Below are 15,932 nucleotides of genomic sequence, written 5' to 3'. Positions count from 1 at the left end.
TTGAGTTGGCTACTTCTCAAATGCACTTGAAAAGCCCTCTGTGGCTGGTGTACTCTGTAGGGACTACACTATATTTTATGTGCTGCTCCACTTTCCAGCAGCGAGACGAAAATCAAAAATGTGGATCAGCAAACACGACTCTTGATAATCTCAGTGGGGCACACATTTACAGTTCAGTATTGTTCTCTGGTGATACAGTGCTGTATATCACTGAACTGTAACACCCCAGAGCTCAGAACGTAGACTTTATCAGACCTTTTTCAATTTCACACTCTGGACTGAGTCACCTTGACAAGCTCGGTCTCCTCTGTTCTAGGACTTTTTGAGGGCTTTTTTTTTTTTTTTTTTTTGTCCTCCAGTGCCACGTTGGTCCACACGCAGCCACATGATGGAGCCCAAAGAACACTGAGAGAAGGGAAGTGTGCATGTTTCACTGGGTGACGTCAATCCAGACTCCAGCCTCAGGCGTCTGGGCTGTGGTGTCTTCAGAAGTGAAGATTCCTGGAAGAATTAAATGGTTTAAACATGGAACTAACATAACTTATAGAGGTGTTGTCCTCTCACTGCAGGGGGCAGAGAAAAATAGTGGATATAAGAAATTTTAAGTAAAGAGAAAATATTGTGTGTATATGTGTGTTCAAGAAGAAAGAGCATCTGTTGCCTCTTGTTCAAATATGTGAATGTCAAATCAAAAAGTACTGATCAGTTTCTTCAAAACTACAGTGGCTCCTGTTTCAGTCATGCTACAGGACCTAATGAGTGACGCACACAGAAAATAAGGTTTGTAAAGGAAGCCTCAAGGGTGACTGTCAGTAAAGTAATCCCCTGAATGACAAGGGGTCAGATGAGGAGACACAGCGGGAAGACGAGCCTGCAACAACATCAGGACTAGCTAAACTAGGCTGTCTACAAACAGTAGATCTATACACCAGTATGACGACAGACTGTCATGATTAATTCTGGGCATCAACTCTGGTTTCTGCCAGAGTTGACAGGCTGAATGGTGGATGGACTGTCTGACAATAAATACACTCTTTATCCACCAGGGGTCACACCATACTTAGTGCTGAAGCCTTATCTACATCAGTTCAGTGAGTTCACACCTCACAACCATGACTGGACTTGTGTGACTGGACCACTGGCTTTGCTCTGCATTTGAGGTATCTCTGACAAAATCCTTCGACTGACAAATATAAATATGACATAAACTTAATTCTCTGTATTTTAAAAAAGGTGCATTTTGATCAGGACTAAAAACAATTGCCAGAGAATCACTAATGCAACTTTTAACTTAAACTAAGCTACAATTATGATTTATTTCACCTCTCCACAAAAAGTCATTTGAGTCCTCTGTTTGGTTCTCTGAGGACTGTGTCGCATTCATTACCACTTCAGACTTAAATAACTCTCCAACACACAGTAAATACACTCGGTTAAAGTGTGAGGTTGTTGTTTCTCTCTCTCTCTGGAGACTATATAACTTCAGTGATAAATGACTGTCCTCACTATAATTGACCACTGATGGGGGAGCAGCAGCAGCCACAGCAGCAGACTGCCTTAACATTAATGCTGAGTAGTGACTCACTCAATGCCATCATATATATGACCCCTTGTTTTTCATTTCATTTCTTGCTGGGATTATATTTCAATAATTTAAACAACTCATTGCTGGGTTGCTACATATAGTTAAATCTGAAGAGATTACAGTAAATGAATAATATGTCATTATATTAAAAAAAAACACATTCGAGCACCCTTTAAGAATTTTGTATCTGTAATCTATTTACTATTTTCATTAGTGCTAATTAGCAAATGTTAGCATGCTAAGATGGTAAACAAAGAACAAGGGGAACATTATACATCATTGTGAGCATGTTAGCATGTTGATGTTAGCATTTACCTCAAAGCACCACTGTACCTAAGAGAGCAGTCAGTGTGTTAAAATGGTGCATGCAATAGATTTTTCCCAAAATACACTCTCTAGTGCCCTTTTACCCATTTTCTTACTTTGTAAAATGAAGGGTGTTGCAGTGGCAGCTTTGAGCAGAAATCTGTTACTTTCCACACACTGAAAAGATGTGAAAGGATGTTTTAACTACAGCAAGCACGGTGGTGTGGTTGTTACAGATTGTGTGGAAGCCTGCTGTTTTATTTGAATATGAAATGTGACAGCTTGTGAACCATGATCCTTATGCTACTTGCGCTGTTGATTCTGATACATGAAAACATAAAACACAGTGTGACATACTTCACTACTGGTGCGCTGACTCTGTTTTGAGCAGACTTAATTAGCGGCACAGTGGCAGAGTGTGGACAGTGTCTCCCACCATGGTAAATCTAGCTGCTTTGTAGCTTTTATAACACCATACTATACAGGTGGCTAAGTTACACAGTATGAAAATTTTACAGACACACGTGTTAATGAGGCAAGGTTAAAGCCGCATTGGGAAAAATCTATGTGTTAAAATACACAAATGCCACAAAAGCTGCAATAACCTCTATAGTGACCTCTATATGTGACCTCCCACAGATCTGCTCTCATTGTTCATGTCTTATCTGTGGTTCTGGGTGTGCTAACCACCATAATGTCTTTGTGGCTGAGCTCCCCCCTGGGGACGTTAAACCTCAGAGCAGCTGTCCTGTCCTTTTGGGAACAATACACATTTTAGCCAAAAAAAAAAAAGAAAAAGGTTTCAATTCACAAAATAGTTGTGGTCACAAAATGGCCATGGTTTGTGTTGTTCAAATACTTTCATATTAAGCTTATAGTCAGGTGGGTTATTTCAGACCCTGTATATACCATCTATTTACTGGTTGTATTCTTATATATTTTGTTCCCTACTGCTGCAATGAGTTAATTTCCCCACGGGGATCATTAAAGTTTTATTCTATCTTACAAGTAGACTTTATGTAAACATGCAGTTTGTTCCAGGCATTATTCATGCTGGTGAGAAGTGAAGTTTCCTCTCAGGGGCATTTACTCTCCTTTCCCAGGCCTAAAAGTTATTCAGAGCAATCAATAAATATTCTCATAAGGCTCATGTTTAAAGCTTGTTGACAATTTGGGATTTTTATCTGTTAACTCTTTACGTTTATATCTTCATATTTTTTTAAGCCAAGCGAAGTCAAGTAAAGTGACTGAGTGAATGGAAGAATGTGAATCAAATAGCTGCTATATTTATTCTCCCAAAAAGCTTGTAGTTAAATGTATTCTCTGGTTTGCATTATAATCCATTACAGACTGAATTTCTGTAAAAATGGCAGTTCAAAAAGAATATCTTTACATCTCTGGATAAACATTACAACTGACAATTTGTTGATTTCACTGTCTGCAAATACGCTTTCAAAATAAAAGTCTCAAAGCAGGCATGTGACCCATTTTTGCCGTGATGTCACATACTAAAAACTGGATCATGGAAAAAAGAGGGGGTTCTTTTTAAAGGTTGTCTGGTGTAAATATAGGTATTTAGAGATTCACCTGAGAGCAGTGTCATTATGGAAATGATAAATAACCTTCAGTGCAAGAAGAATACAACAGCTCCAGAGAGAGGAGAGTGATCCATCATACAGCCCCTTTAAGCCCTTCACTCTGTGTGCATTATTTAGGGGGTTTCGGAGAGACCCTGGGGGAAATATGGTGGAAGAAACAGTGTGAGCAGGAAAAAAGTTAAAAGAATAGGGTAAAGAATAATGCAGAAATTAGACATGTAATGTTGTACTTAAGGAGCTACGATAAGGTAATTAGACGCTTGTAAATGGGGAAATCCATCTGCTTGTCTTACCTCGTCAACCTGCCTTAATGCTTTGATGCAGATCACATTATCAGCCGTCCTGACAACACTTGAACCACCATTAAATAAATATCAAGCTTGTTTTCACTTCACAATGCAGTCAAAACACACAAGATAAGGCAATAATAGTGTTACTGTAATGGCATGTCATTTCTAATGAGGTTTAAAAGAAACAGACTTGCTGAAACTGACCTTAACATACTCTATTACTGGATGCTAATGAATTAAATAGTGCCAAAAATTCCTCTAAACCACGTCACAGCCAACATTGTAGCACTTCCTTCTCTTCTGCAGCTTCAACCTCTATGGCCTTTCATGCTGTCTGATTTAAAAAGCACAATTGTGGCTCTTTGTTGCACATTTGATTTAAATAATTGTTAATTTTTGATTAGACTGGTGCTGCAGTGATTCAATTATGAGCAATCATCCTCATCAGAGTCATGGTATATAGTTATTTGAAAGGCAATCAAGCATTTTCTGAAGCCTCTGGGATTTTTATGTATTTCTGGAGACTTGTGAGATTTTTCGATGATTGATTGAATTCTATTATATTTGTCTTATTCCTGCACAGATCCTAAATACACCATACTTATACAGTGCTGTCAGTGCTAGTTCTACCACACATATACACATTATGCTTCTTTTGCATGCAATCTTCAGTAGCCTCCATTCAAAACATGACTAATGAAGACAATACAGCACACATTTGCCACAGTTTTTTCCATCTCTGATCCATTAGGCAACACCTTAGGTTCATTACAGCACATTAAAATGATCCATCAGTTTTCTGTACATAAATAATTTGTCATTAGAGTCATCTTTAAGGTAAGCAGTAACTTTTTCCATAGCTCATCTTGGGGTAATTTCTTCTAAGGAAACAGTTTATAAAGGGCAGTGAGTGACTGGTGAGAAATGACCAAACAACAAAGTAATTTCTATCAGACAAAGATTTGATATTAAGTGTTATAAGTGTTATATTTGCACTGACACAATAGAAGCGATAACAGGATGAGATGCTCCTTCATGACCAAGCAGTTAATTGCCCTTTCGTGTCACCTCAGACATTTGTCTCATCTCCAGCTCTCTTGCTCACTCCCGTCCCACTCACTCTTTGTCTTTCTCTCTGCTTTTGCTTAGACTATATGTTTCACATTGTCTCAGCTCACAGAGCAGCTACTCTCTGAGATTAGAGGAGGAGGACTGTGGTGTGTATGTGTGCATGAGTTGACTCAAGTGGTGTCGCAACTACTGTTGAACGGCTGCAGTATGGAGACCGCAGACGAGTGCTGATGCATGCTTGGTTAAGCTCTGTCCACTGGGACGCTACATGGAAAGTGTGCAAAGAAGTATGCAAGTGTGTCTGGGAGTCAAGGGGAGGTCAGGAGCAATGGGGTGTCGATTAGCTCATGATGACCAAGACAGAGCACCTAAGATGTCAACCTCATTTTTAATTTTCAAAGAAGATTCAATGAAAAGCGGTCACATTTTTTTGTCCTCTGGGTTCTTTTGCTTTTTTGTATAAACACCTCACACATCTACAACTGAATGAGTTTATACTTGGTACACTGAGGACCACTAGTTGCTGAGAGTCATAATTGCGGCCAGTACAGAGAGAGCACAAAGCCTGAAGAGTGCTTTATATTATTTGCCAACCAGTCATGTGCCCACAAATGTGAGCCAGTGCTCTGTAGAGGTGTTTAACAATGACTGAATGTGCTTAGGTCCAACTCTAGTGTTGGGTCACAGGGTGACTGTTCCTAGGTAACTCGAAGAAGCCATCAAATATTTAGATGGCCTCCTTTTCATGATCATAGTATGTAAACAAACATATTATCTGTGTGATTGACATGCGATCTTTCGGCCTGGCACGACAGTGAAAGCTTAGACAGCTCTTTAGTGTAAAAGGAAAAGAGGGTCACAGAGGAGGATTAATTATCAAATTAATTTCCGCAAGATTTGATCACACTAGTGGGAATGTTACACTTCTGCAGGCACACTTTGAAGAGCACGGCTTGGTCTCGTCTCTGTGAAGCAAGCAAACTGATGACTTAATAAAATTAGTTTTGAGAGATAAATGAGAACATGAAAGAAAAATCAATTGCACTGCTGCACCATGTATTCTGTGTGTTGCTACTGTTGTTTTTAGGGCACCCTACCTGCTGAAATATGTACCCTCGTTTTGTATGTTCTGGTATATTAAACCCCCCACCCCCCAAAATCATTCTTGCTGCTGTACACGCAGGGGAGAAGTTAATGCAGGAAAGATGCATACATGAAATGAAAGTGATCAAACACAATAATTGTTTCTTTTTAATTGTGGTAGATGCATGAAGGTGGATGGAAAACTCATTAAAGAGGGTAGATGAATAATGGAGGAGGGTGTGTTGGTGTTGTGCTAGCTTAGTTTACATCTTCGCTGGATGGAGCGCTGTTGTGGTTCCTCCGAGGGGGGGTGGGGTGTGGGTTAGGGGTTAGGTGGGGCGGTCAGAGACAAAGCAAGGCGGCAGAGGGAGGAGGAGGAGGTGGAGGCTGGCAGGGCAGAGAGCCAGAGTGTTTCAGCACTGCACAGTGAAAGTGAGGAGACGGCTCCACTGAAAGGCCCAGCCAGCACCAGCCTCATCAGGCAAAAATGGAAAAAGGTTAACCAGCCAGACAGCAAGCTGCAGGGATGCAAGGCAACCATGGCCACTTACAGCCATTACAGGAAACACAACCTTCCTCATTGTAGTTGGTGGAAAAAAACTGTGGGTGGGAATTGCTTCATGCAATGTGATAGGCTGCCTGATGATTATGCATGTTTAATGCACATTTTGATTTCTGAATGTCACATTCTATGTTATGCATAGTCTAAGTCAACTCTATGTGAGCTGCATTTGTCTAAGTGTACAAAGGAAAGTGCCTTTGTCATTATGAGTGTGATTTCTCTTCTGATTCTGATTCTAAAATGTAGAGGTCCCACTGTGAAATACTGAACATCATCTGTTTGCAGCAGTTATTCATAAGTCATCACTGATAAGTCCTAATAAGGCAAGCTGTGCCTCAAGGCGGAGGATGTATATGTAGTAGAGTGTACCGTGAACCTATGCGTGCAGCTGTGTGGTGAAAGTGACAAATGAAGCTGACTGGTTGTAGGTGGCTGTAGGTGCTGGGTTTCAGGTGACCAGTGTTGCATGGTCAGTGTGGTAACCAGAGCTGGAATCTCCTTCAGAGAATAAAGAGTCCAGGCTCCATCAGGATCGGTCTGATATGTTCTACATCCAGAGCGGGAAATGACAGGCACAAGGAATGCAGATGCAGATGCAAAGACTGTTACACAATCAGGCATAAAAGCAGGAACATGAACACACAGATCAGTGCCTATACGCATTCCTACATGCACTCTCATGCTAAATTAATGGCACACTCTGTGCTGCGGCTCCTCCTAACTAGCCATGTTTTCTCCTCCAAGGTGTCAGGGAGCATCTGAAAGTGAAAATTAATAATCACAGGTCTCAAAGTGTGATCTTCTGCACATCCTTTACATATGCCTTGTTACGAGGGACAAGGCAATGATGTGTTCTTCTAATTTTAGAAAGTATCTAAATAGCTGTTGGTAAATCATCCGTCACATTAGCATCTCTACATAGTAAAATCAGAAGAAAATTTAAAAGGGCTGGGTAGATGTTGATAACAAATCATTTGTGGCTCGAAACACAAATTGACTTTAATGAAATGGGGAGTAATGTGGAAATAGTACTTATATCGTTAAGATATTTCATTATCTCATCAACAATATATTCAACTGGGTCCAAGTGTGGAGGAAGCATCACATATTCATTAGTCATTCTCCTCAACAGAAGCAAATTCTGCTTATTTGTCTCGTCAGCTTTGTCTTTCTGGGTGTTACATATACAAAAGCCTTTCATTCTGTCATAGCTGTGTTTTTGTGTCTTTTTAGAAAGAAACAAGCGAGTCTCATTTGTTGTTCTACACTTGTGGATTAATCCATTATAAACAGAGACAGGGGCAGCAGGTGCAAACTCAGAGAATGACGGTGGCAGAGATGAGGTTCGGCCCGGGGTTCAGGCCGGTATGGAACCCGTGCTGGTGCGGCAGGTAACCTGGTCAGAAACAATGCGTTCAGAGTGGCAGATGATTCATTTTGAGTGTGATTGCACAGCACTGAGAGAGCAGACAAAGAGAGCGTGGTTGAGAAAACACTCACCATGAGTAGGACGACTAACAATTCACAGCTCGGCATTTAAATCAGAATCAGATCCATCTTCATTGCACCTATGCGCTATTGTGTAGGTTAACATGAACAGCAGTATAATATAGTTTTGATGCTTTTGAATAGCCTTTTTTTTACTATTACAGCATATTGCTGAGGTCATATAGTTTTAAAAAAACTGAAGTATGGTATGAGTAATAGGCAGGAAAAAAAATCCCAGTTACTTGTTGATCATATTGCTTCTGTTGTGTGTTGTGGTTTCAGAGTGCCTACAGTACCTACAAACACATGGAACAAAAATAGGGTTTCCCACACAGTACAAGGGCCAATGTAGGTCTCATTGTAAACAGGAGACTAAATATAGCTCTCAACATATATTCAGTGATAAAAAAAGAACTTTGCATTCAAGCCATGTGCCAGAAACAGAAGTGAATGACCACTAATGTAATGGATTATGCTTAATATGAAAAGGCACAGAAAAGAATAAAGAGCATGGAAACCATTTGCTTACAGCAGAGAAGAAACAGAAACAGTATGGCACTTTGTGTCCATCATTTAAAATATTTGAAACAGGTTGACAACCAGTACTTACTGATGAATAGGTCGCAGTTTCTTAGTAGACAAAAGGTAAAGTAGTCTCTCTCTATTTTTCATTTTATCATGATGTTAATAGACTGGTAGAATTTCTCAGAGGAAAGTTTTTGGACTAGATGTTTTGCCTGTATGGGCAGGTCAGTGGTGATCCTCCCTGTCGCTTCACATCACTCTTAAGACTGCCTTTTAGCTGTCTGAAAAGATATGTCCTCCTGAAGGTCACAGCTTTGCTTTAAATGGCACTAAAACATTCCTTATGACAAATACATAATGTAAATTCTTAAAAACTTCTATTCGATCCCTGTTTTATCTTAATTTCAGAAACATCTTTGTTGCTCATTACTGCTGTGTTTTTTCACAGCATCCCCTGAGAGATTGCTTGTCAATCAGTGTGGCCAAACACATCACTTACTGTGCACCAGAGGACTGTTTTTGTAAAGGTTTTTATTAACTCATAATAGGTTCAATCACTAATGAGATATATTCATCAGCAACAGACAGGAGCAAATCACACATTAATTTATATCAAAATGTCACAAATTATTACTCAGAGTTAGTGTATAGCTGCACAAATCCAGCCACTCCACACAGGTCACAGGGACACCGGGCTGACCTAGATTCTAAAAATATCACCGGCTGCAGTTAATTAGTGAAGTAATAAGATTAGATAGCTTGATTGGAAAGAAATGGACAAGAGCTGGAGTAGAGGAGGAATAATCCTGTTCAGTAGCTGTGAGTCTAATAACAGATCCATACACAGCATTAATGGAGTTTCAACTCATTCAGCTGAAAAAAGGTCGATGGTATGACAAAGTGTAAATTTTAATAAAGCACTACAACATGAGAGTAGTATTTCAGTATATGTAGCAAGACATGTACAAAGCAGCTGTAGCAGCTGTAGCAAATCTCGGCTCTCGCTCAGTTCTACTCAGATCTTTTAGATCAGATTTCAGATTTCTGAACTGGAGTGCCATTTTTTATAAGTGGCAGACAGAAACACATCATCAGTGTTATAGCGACAGTACCCAGCTTTACATGCATTTTGATGAGATGTCTGCTTAAAACAGCATTTAGCTGTTGGCTGAGGTAACCAGCATCCATAAAAAGACAACAGGCGTCAAGGAAGCAGATGGCAAATGTGGGCAATCTGTACTCAAAAAATAACAAGAGAGAACTGGGAATTTTTACCTGTGCTATTAAAAAGGTCTTGTCTGCTTTGGTGTTTCATCTTTTACTCAGCTCCAGCACTTCTGATGAATATACAGTATATTTTAATCTATCAGGACATTAAAGGTTAAAATGAACCCTTCATGGTTGGTTATAACACTTGAGTCAAACCTGGTGACAATAAAATGAAGCACAGCTGTGCAGAGATGCAGTCTGATAACATTTGACCCAGCTTTAATGTAATGCCAGGCCTGCTTGAGAAGAAGGGACTCTACACTGATCGTGCAAAACACTGAAAGTCCTGTTGTACTTTGGGACTCTCACTTCTTTGACAGCGATGTAGTTACTTTGCTGGGCAGTCGCATGCTCAGCAGTGCTGAGGTTTATAAAAGCACAGAGCACTTTATCATTCCTCAGGGAGGATGGAAGAACAAACACAAAGTGACACCCCATTTTGGATTTTAAAAAAAGGAAAGAAACTGGGAAGAAAACGACATCTGTCTGACACAGTAAAGTGAAACTGGTCGATTGCCCAGCAGACGCAAAGCTCAGTGATAGCTGATTGCTGCTAAACGAATCCAAAAGCTCCACAAAGACTTCATTCAACCAGCGGCAGATGACTGTGACAAGCTGTTCACCCCATTTTCACCGGTTGTTATATTTTATCACCAAGATGTTGGCGGAGAAACTGAAACCAGCTTAAACATGTATTCTGAAAGATAATATTGTATGTTTTTTCTTCAGAAATAAGCTGCAAGGTTTTGTTTTTTACATAATTCAATTATATTCATAGAACACATGACTACAAAGTATTTGCATGGCATAGTCTGATATAGAACACTACAAATCCCTCTTCCCAAATCAATGTAGAAACAAATACTATGCTGAGTCAGGCCTGACAAGACAGAGCATAACTCTCCACTGTGGCCACTGCTAAATCTTTAATATTGGACAGATGAAAAGACCACAAAGTCTGTATAATTATGCATTCTCTTAAAGGTTGTAACGTGAAAAAGTGAGAAAATGTACAGTATCTTATTAGAGTTCCCAACTCCCTGTGGACATGCCGTTCTCCATTGTAACCAAAGGTACCAGTGTTGAAGTAATAATTGCTCTTGCCAGAGTGCTGCAGTTCACTTGTGCGTGTGTGTATGTGTGTGTGTGATTAGAGCCGACGTCCCACTCCTGCAGATCATCTTAACACAGCTCCAATTACACAGGAGCTGATTAGATGTTCCCTGTAGAAAAGGCCGGGAGGAATACAGAGGACCCAGACAGACAAATGAACCACACAAAAATGGTGCCTCTGATTATTAAGGGAGCAAATAGATGTACTGAAAGAAAGGTCTTTTTTAAATACTCAAACAGACATGTGCCAGCCAAAACACACTGTTTTTAAGATAAATGTAAAAATAATCAGCAGTCATATGTTATTTTCGGGTTATCACACTGTGATCAAATAACTCTCAATATTCTCTCAGAGGAAATCTTACATAAAAAGTATTAAAATACAGATAAAATATAATCTGAGTGTAACTATCAACCAAGTACAAGAAGTAGGGAACAATAAGAAATAAAAATCAAATAACATTACCTGCCTTATCATTTGCTAAATATGACCTGCCCTCTGCCCGCCTGTGTTAGACAGTACTTGGATACAGTAGTAGTTAGAGCTAAATGCTAATATCAACATGCGGATATTACAGTGAAAATGCTGACATGCTGATGTTTGGCAGGTAAAATGTTTACCATACTCACCATCTTACTTTAGTGTGTTAGCATGCTAACATTTGCTGATTAGTACTCATTCCCAGCTAAAGCTGATCAGTTTTGCAGGTATTTGACCATAAACCAAAATCAAAAAAGCAAAAGCAAATCAGAATTTCAATCTGATGATGATGCTAAATAAAAAGTCAAGGGATCACAAACCTTATTACAAATTCACCCTGAGGGGGTTTAGGACAATTCAACTAGTTGTTGAGATATTTCAGTCTGGACCAAAGTGGTAGACTGACTATCACTGCTATCCCTTGAGCCATGCTCCTCATATGTGGCTAAAAAAAATAGCCATGGATCATTCTTATTTCTTTTACTGGCCGTACAAAAACAATATGACATCCTGTTAGTTAGCAGACACCATTTCATCCACACAAACATCGACCATAAAGGTCAGTCCCTCAGAATGAATGAGCAAGAGCAGCTGTCAAGAGCAGCAGTTTCAGCAAAATTCACACCCGTGCAGGGGGAAATCCATCACAGATGTGTTAAAGCTAACAAACTATCTACAGACAGAGGCCCCTAGAGACCATGATGCAATGCAACCAAAAGACATTTTGTGTTCAGTAAGCGGTGCAACTCTCTGCTTTTCCGCAAATCTCTCACTCCAGTACATTTAATGGCACACTCCACCTGCTGTACATATGTAAGCTTCGGTCACAGGAGGTTTCTTAGAAACACTCCAGAAAATGTAGGATAACAATAACAAGGACAAAGAGGACAAGGCTGAGAAAGAGGGGGTAGATCAATAATATAAATTACACCAGAAAATTCCTATGATATTAATATAATAAGGCCAAACCACAAAAATGACCTTGCTAATTTTGTTGAAACAAATGACTGCATGACACTGTGCGCCACTGCTTTATACACAGTTTGAAGCTGATGTATAAAAAGATTGTCAATAAAAAGTCAATGACTTCTCCTGAGATGTCCAGTGGAGAGAGCAGTCCGGGATGACTGTTGGGAAAAGGTCGCATGTCCTGGGAGTGTCACCGCTCGGCTGGTGCCCTGCCTTGGAGACTCACTGTGACACCAGCTCAGCACGGCCGGTACAGGCCCTGACACTAAGCTGGGCTGACAGCACCATACACTGTCGGCTCTCCTTCGCACTCCTCCTACCTCAGTTACTTCCAAAACTGCCCTGTCTTGGTTAAAAAAATTCTCTGTGGTTCGAAGGGAGTTTTGAGTGAATGACACTTTTGGCCTGGAGTTTTGCCTCATTCCTTCACTTTGGTCTCTTCATGGAAAGAGTAAAGTGCATCTGAATATCAGAATAACTGGGGAAATTGGAAGTGAGCAATTGTGTCAGTTCAAGAAACAACAGCAGTTTTGTTCATTTACCTCCTCTTTAAAGCCCCTTTCTGTATTGATCTGTATGCATTACAATAGTACCATAAGACTGCAAGGGAAGACAGCGTATTTGTTAATGATTAAGTGACTGATGAATGCATTGGATTTTGGTATGCTTACCTTCCAAATCCCACAGCACATTGGACAAAATCACTCACCAGTGGGATTTAGCTGCTCTTCAAATCTAGTTTCAAAATAATTAAGAAGCTCAGCCTCTAGGGAAAATTTTAGCCAATTTTGAATGAGTACAACATTGCAATAGATGAAGTTTCTCCTAAAAATACTATGCTCAATATTTTATTATTCCACATTACTATTACACCAACCCTCCGAGGAATAATTCTCATGAAAACTGTGGGTCTCTCTGCCCATACAGAAATACAGAAATCCTCCCTGTGAGGTTGTCAGTGGGGGTGGAGGTGAAAAGCAGACTGGTGAAACACAATCTAGGAGGATAGAGTGGTTGGAGGTGATAAAACAGCCGAGGCGATGATGCTTGGAGGACAGTCGGAGGCCGGTGATCAGGGTGCCACCGTGGCTCCCTCCATGCCACCACACCCGCTTCCTCACCAGCCAATTACAGTAATTAGAGGATCGTTTCCAGTTGCTGAAAGATTAAACGCTCAATTTCCTGGCTGCTAAGATAGCTCTTGCTGGACATGTTTCAGTATCAGTGAGTGTTATAAAAGTGAAATTGTTATAAAACAGTTTGCAAAAGCTGTGAGATTCCCAAAACATCCAATAACACAGGCAGCATGTCCACATCATAGGTATATGATATGAAATTGAATATATAAGAGTTTGTTGATTATGTTGTTGCTGGAAAGGCAAAATGCATCATTTCCTGTGCATCAGAGCAAATGCTTTGATGAACTACCTGTAGGCTGACTCACTATTGTGTTAGTAGACCAGCAAATTACCTATAATATGCTGATGATCACTGGTTTGAAGTCCGTTTCCTTACATGTACCAAGTCAACGTAATTGATAGTAATCTGAACTACAATGACACACACTTCATGGCAGAGCAAGCTCTATCTGTCATGCATTAATGGCCAGGCCACTGGGGTTACTGTACAGTGCTACTGGCACAGCCACTTGAGCCCTTGTGTGTGGCGAATGAGCCAAAAATAAAATAAGTCCTCCAAAATGAGAGCATGAAGCATCACCACTTGGGATCTTCCTGTCCTCTACTGTTATTGCCTTGTGAAGCTCTGATGCAACACAGTGAATAATCCTGCAGCACTGGGATACTTGTGCCACGGTCAGAGTGTGCTGCAGCTTAGTAACACAAAAATGAAATTTACAAATTGAAGGAGCAAGAAATTCATTTGTAAAAGTTGAGGTTTGAAGTTGAGGCTGCGTATAGGAAGATTTTTTTTCAGCATTTTTTTCAGGGATAATGCAGCTATATCAGTGTTTCAGACAATGACATGAGTTGGGACAGACCTATGCTCATGCTGAAATTCACACTTGAAAGCTCATTGTAATTACTTTATTATGCATTCATTTGCTATATTCATGTATCCTGTACAGAGTCATGGGGCTCATTGATATAACTGCTATCTAAAAACACTGCCTGTCATAGTAAAGCAACACAAGATCTCAGTTTGGCACAGGTATGAGTCCTGTGGGTACCAATACTGTATAATTACCATGCAATGGTCACTTAAAGGTTAATAACATTATGATATGATATGATATGATATGATATGATATGATATGATATGATATGATATGATATGATATGATCATATCTAATGAGAAATATTATGGTAACCATAAAAAATGGCTGATCTGAATCAGAAACAAAATTAGTTGAGACTTATTTTATCAGAAAAAAAGGAGGAGCTGAAGATGCATAATGCATTTACAAAATGAAAATAGTAAAGTTTCTATGATAAATATTATGGTATATAACTTCTATGATATAACAATAACTTTGTTGTTGTTGTCGTCATCATCTGTGTTTGGATGTGGTATAGTCTGCTGTCTTTTGCTTTTCAGGTGAGGACTTTAGATTTCACAAACTGAAACCAATGTGACTTTTCAAGCAGAGAAATAATGCATGACTTTAGGACCAATCTAGGCCCAATAATTAATGAAAGCAGATGTTACTGAGCTATTGTTAAGCATTCTTAAAAAAAAAAACAAATCACACCCATTTGTCAGATATGCAACAGGATGACAGAGTTTAGACGGGCTGAGATGGAGTTACAGGGGGTGTTCTCTATCCCTCGTCTTACTGACGCATGCATTGTTTGGTTAATAAGAGCCTCTCCCCATCAGTGTAATAGAGAAGACTGGCGACTGTCAGTTTGCACCTCTTCTTTCATGCTGCTGCAGCACTGAACCTAATGGTGACATGAGGGCTCACTCAGGAGGCTCATTGCTGTAATGAGAGCACCCCATCCCAGTGTCTGCTGAGTTGGATAATGTTGTGAGCGCTCAGCTTTAGGCTTTAATGCCAGAGGATTAGATGCATTAAAGCTAAATGTTACATAAGTTTGGGTCCTCTATCTCTGAAGTTTCCGCTATAATGAAACTTGAGAATAGAAACAAGTCATACGTCCAACAAAGTTTCAAATGGTTTGACAAGCTAAGGTCACATTTTAACACATTCCAGTACAACATTAATTAAATATTGATGCATCATTTGAATGTAAAACTTGTAAATGGACAGATGGCTGTCTTTCTTTATGCTTTACATTTGCTATCCTTTACTTTATGATCAGATAGAGTACTTGTCTTCAAGATGTCTATTAACAGGCTTAATTACATTACATTCACTATTATGTCCAGAAAATGCTGCATAGACCTGGAGTCAGCGAAGAGAAAAACTGAATTTATACAAGATGCAAAAACAGAAAATGACATAACAAAATAAGAGTGATTGCTAATGGTATTGTAGACGTTTAATCAGCCCATGGACAAAGTATTATAATTAGCAGGAACTATTCTGATTTCTCTAGTACTACAGTTCTAATTAAAGTAGGACTCTTCAACAGTGCAGTAGTCCAAGATGATTGATTGATATGAATC

Source organism: Lates calcarifer, linkage group LG23 (assembly GCF_001640805.2).
Source record: "Lates calcarifer isolate ASB-BC8 linkage group LG23, TLL_Latcal_v3, whole genome shotgun sequence".
Classification (NCBI taxonomy): Eukaryota; Metazoa; Chordata; class Actinopteri; family Centropomidae; genus Lates; species Lates calcarifer.
This window is presented reverse-complemented; position numbering follows the sequence as displayed.